The sequence below is a fragment of the Mus musculus genome, chromosome 1 (assembly GCF_000001635.26).
Source record: "Mus musculus strain C57BL/6J chromosome 1, GRCm38.p6 C57BL/6J".
Lineage (NCBI taxonomy): Eukaryota > Metazoa > Chordata > Mammalia > Rodentia > Muridae > Mus > Mus musculus.
In genome coordinates, this window is record NC_000067.6 from 57,329,543 (window position 1) to 57,334,040 (window position 4,498).

General features: G+C 44.8%; 3 annotated features.

Moving 5' to 3' along the window:
- Window positions 376-1,188: an enhancer, noted in NCBI's record as "AS021 construct". NCBI's record gives its function as "enhancer in dorsal telencephalon and cerbral cortex" and the evidence as "EXISTENCE:transgenic organism evidence [ECO:0001131][PMID:18334644, PMID:22174821]".
- Window positions 792-1,116: a conserved region, noted in NCBI's record as "conserved region; AS021 Deu-domain and 3' tail". NCBI's record gives the evidence for it as "COORDINATES:sequence alignment evidence [ECO:0000200][PMID:22174821]".
- Window positions 850-1,022: a mobile genetic element.

Here is a 4,498-nt window from a genome sequence, read left to right on the forward strand (position 1 = left end):
AGAAGGAAGCCTAAAGCAAAGCCCTATTCTTCTTGGTGATTTGGAACAGAAAGATCCCATATGGCCAACCCATACAGCCTTGGATGACTTCAGGTGATAGACTGAAAACCTGTCCCTGGAGGAGGTGGCTGGTCATAGCTCTGAGGAGTGGGGTGGAGTCACAGGCCTCTCAGGGATCCCATGCTCCCAGGCTGCAGTCAGCCAAGGAACTCTTGGTGACTCCAGCTACCAAGTCCGAAGGGAACTCACATGACAAGCATCAGGTGCTCTGGGGCCACCTAGCCATGCTGGTCCCTCCTTCCAGCGGAGGTGAACGCCCAACCCATTCGCACTTACACACCCTCATTTAGTCAGTTTCCCAGGATTGTGGAAGATGCTTAGACATTTCCCTCTCCATCCCCCCAGGCCAGTCAACCTTGACAACACATTTCCACAAAACAAAACAAACAAAACAAAAAAATCAGGACCTGATTTTGGTTGTTGTTGTTTTCTTTCCTCTTAATGTAACAAGGGTTTAATGTCACCATTTTTATCTAGTTTCATTTCTGAAGTGAAATAATCACCGAATAACAACTTTGACGGAATAAATTAATTTTTAAATCTATTTTTAATTTTCTAATTATAATTTTTAAACACGGTTTGGAGGAAATTAACATTTATGTGGACATTTGGTTTCTAGCCTAATGTGGCATAAAAATAAGTAACATAATGAGTGTTAAAAAAAAAAAAAACAGGTTCATGATGCTTCGCACATCATCATCATTGTGCTAAGATGTCACAACAGTATTATGTGCGATTATGTCAGATCCAGCCTTCTCCATCTCCGAGTGTTGGCAGGTAGGAGGCTTGTTGGCAAGAGGAGGGTGTTAACCTCAGGATCCTGGACCCATTCCAAGGCTGGTAATTACGTTCTGCCAGCCAAAATTCATCCCGTAATTTTAATTGGATGAATCCTTTCTAGCCTACTGCTATGCCTGTCAAACTGTTGCCACGTTTCACCCCAGAGGTGTCTGTGTTTTAGTTGCAAGAATCAGTCCCTTTGAGGTTGGCTTATCAGTTTAAATCCCCAAAGTGTTCTGAGATCTTATGGAATTAAATATATACTTAGGTGTGTGTGTGTGTGTGTGTGTGTGTGTGTGTGTGCGTGCACACGCGCGCGTGTAGTGAATCTACACAGAAATGCACAAATAGATACATATCCATTTCAATGTTTAAGGATCAATACTCATCTAGCCTCAGCATTTATCAGGTATTTTTTTGGTTGCTTTTAAACCTGAATTTTGTCCTTTGTTTCCCTCGTCATTTTTATTGAAAACTTATGTTACTTGTAGCTTTTGTTTCCATTTTCCAAAAGGCTGCCAATGCCCAAAAGTTTCTTCCACAGTAGAGGAAAGAATTGAGGCCCCTGGAGTGGTTCTCAACCTATGGGTCGTGACCACTGGAAAACACATATTTCCAATGGTCTTAGAAACCAAGACACCACTTAGTTGCAAAATCACAGTTATGAAGTAGCAACAAAAATAAATGTATGGTTGGGGGCTCCTAAGGCCATCGGAAATATGTGTTTTCTGGTTCTTATGACCAACAGGTTGAGGAGCAAACCGTGGATGACTGATACTGGTGAGAGCAGGCAGTGCGCTAAGATTCCATGCAGTCCTTTCACAGGTCTCCAGAGGACAGCTTGTGACACTCAAGCTTGTCAGCATGCAACACCTAAGCTTGTCCCAACTCAGGCTGCAGCATCTTCCTGGAAGAAGATGGCTTCCTGCATCCTCTAGCCCTCTTGGCAAAGATCTCTTGTACAGGAAGGGCCACTGAGCAGGAAGCAAAATGCCGTTCTGGGAGTAAATCTTCAGTTACCCTTTCCAAGCTCAGATGAAGGGGAAGTGGGCCCAGGCCCCTGTTCTTTGGGGAGCTGTCTGAGCTGCTTGCCCACTCACCAGTCACCATGGAGACAGGTCCTTGAGGAGGTCAGCAGTGAGACTGAGAGCACTAGTGTGTTCTCGAGTACAGAAGAGCATCATTGATGTTATGAGGCTCCCCACAGGTGATCTTGCCCACTTCCCTACTTACAGGAGCTATACGCGTCTCAAGACTCTCTCTCTTTTTTCCATTGTAGCATTCTTTGGGAGGATATTTCATACTTCTTGAGTCTTTGCTTCTATTGCTGAGTCTACCTGCTGGCCACTGCTGCTCTGGCTTATGACTCCTGTCCAGAAAGAAACCAGTCCTTTGACAGAGGATAGGTGAGACGCCTGAGCCTTCCATCACCCGCTCTTTCCTCCCACTGCTTCTGTTATATTGCTAGGTGGGGGGTGTGTCTCTCTGCTTTTTCCACTTTTGCAGAAGGGTGGAGCGTAGACCCTAGGAGCCTTTCCTGGCCCATGTGAGCTGAAGAGGATAAAGGGGAGACATCCTTAACTGTGGCTCACAGATCTGCCTGACTCTAGGCAAGAGGGTTATTGCGTTCCCTGTTATGCTTAGGAATTTTAAAATATTTTATAGAACAATTTAACTGATTGTATGTCTTAGTCTCCTTTCTGTTGCTGTGATAAAATACCCTGACAAAGGTGTGTTAAGAGAAGGGGGAGGGGTGTTATTTGACTCCTACCTGGAGGAAAGTCACAGCTGCAGGGCTGGGGTTATCTGACCACAGGACATCCAGCGAGGGGCAGAGCTGTGGGGCGTGCCTGCCAGGGCTGAGCTTTCTTATGGAGTTTATGTAGTTCAGGATCTCCTGCTGAGGGAGGGGTTCCAACTGCGGTTAAGATGGTCTTGCAGCATCAACTAGTTTAGTCAAGAAAAGCCCTCACACATCTTCTCACAGGCTAGCCTCAATCCAGACAATGACGACTCCCACTGCCCACCCCCCTCACACATCTCTTTTCTAACTTGACTATCATTGGTAGAGTTGGGGAAAACGACGTGAACAATTTCCCTCTGCAAGGTGAAAATTTAGGTCGTAGGGTTGTCTGCCCTGGGGACGCTCACTTCCTTGTTTGTTGGCACCAATTCATAGCTCATCCTGACTTCTTGCCTCTTCATGGAATGGGAGACTTCCCTTCTTTCTCTTACTTACTGTTCTAGGATGTCGAGCAAAAGTGTTTCTCAAGTGAATTCTAAACTATTAGCATCCTGTAATGCTATGGAGTGTGTATCCTATTAGTCACTAACTAAACAGCAAATAAATTTGACCTCATTTCCTTATAGGGTTTACTTTTGTTTTAGAGTGTGCATGTTTGCCTGCATATATGTATATATGCCACCTCCATGTGTGGTGCCAGTGGAGGGCAGCACAGGGTAACGGGCTGGAGAAATATGTAGTAGTTAAGACTAGTTGCTGCTCTTGAAGGGGACTGGAGCTCAGTTCCCAGCACCAACAATGGGTGGCTCACACTGCCTGGATCTCCGTTCCAAGGGCTCCAATGCCCCTTTCTAGACTCCCCAGGCATTCACAATCATGAAGGATAAAATAAAATATTAAACAAATACTAATGTCCGAATAATGTTACACTTGATGACAGAAACATGTCCATCACCTATAAAATCAGTGTCTTGATTAGTTGTTTTTAATCATTTCAGTCCTGGTAACAGAATGAGAGAGAACCTCTGTGAAATGTCCAGAAAGAACTACTTCTTTCACCCTGATATTCTAGGCACGTAGTTTTGGTTTATTTGTTTTGTTTTGTTTTGTTTTGTTTAACGTAATAGGGATTTTTGGTCAGCTGATCTTTTGTCATGAGGACTGGCATCGCAGAATGTGGGCGTAATGATTGGCTAAAACTGGAATCACTTAAGCATCTGATTCACCAAGGGCCAGCACCTCACACGTAACTCACTGAAAGTGCCCCACTATGATCTACCTTCGTTCATTCCTTGCCTTGTTCTGCTTCCCAGTGTTTCATCCTCCTGTCTCAGAACCTAGAAATAAAATAAAAGCATCCTCTATCTCTCTCTGCAGAGCTGTGTTTTCATTGCTGTCAGTTCGAGTACTGAAGAAAACACTCAGAACTTCTGGTAAGTTAACTTTAGGAACTAGATTATTTCCAAAGCTGTTACAATCCCAGAATGTATCACTATATTCAGAAAACTACGTAAGTGCATAGACACGCTGACCCCTAAGTGACAGAAATGGCTGTTTCCTTGCAAGGTTTTATCAGTGAGAGCTTCCTTTCAAGTCTCAGCAGTGAGGGCTGAGTGCTGCTGTGACTGGGAACAGCCCAGCGGTAGCCGGTCACCTCTGTGCTTGCAGGCTCCTCTGCCACTGAGTCACGTTTATTCAAGGATCATTTAATGCCTCTGCATACAATGTATGCAAATGAATGGCAACTCTATTGTCTGCAAGAAGGTAAAGGCCTGTCGGCATGAGAGTGGGGAGCAGAGACAGAAGTGAGGGTCTAGTGTTTTCTGCCTCCTTATCCCAATAAGTGGCCAGAGGCGTCCTGTGTTTGGAAAGAAATGCTTTCTGGAGAGCACTGGCTCAGTTGCTCTTGGGCAG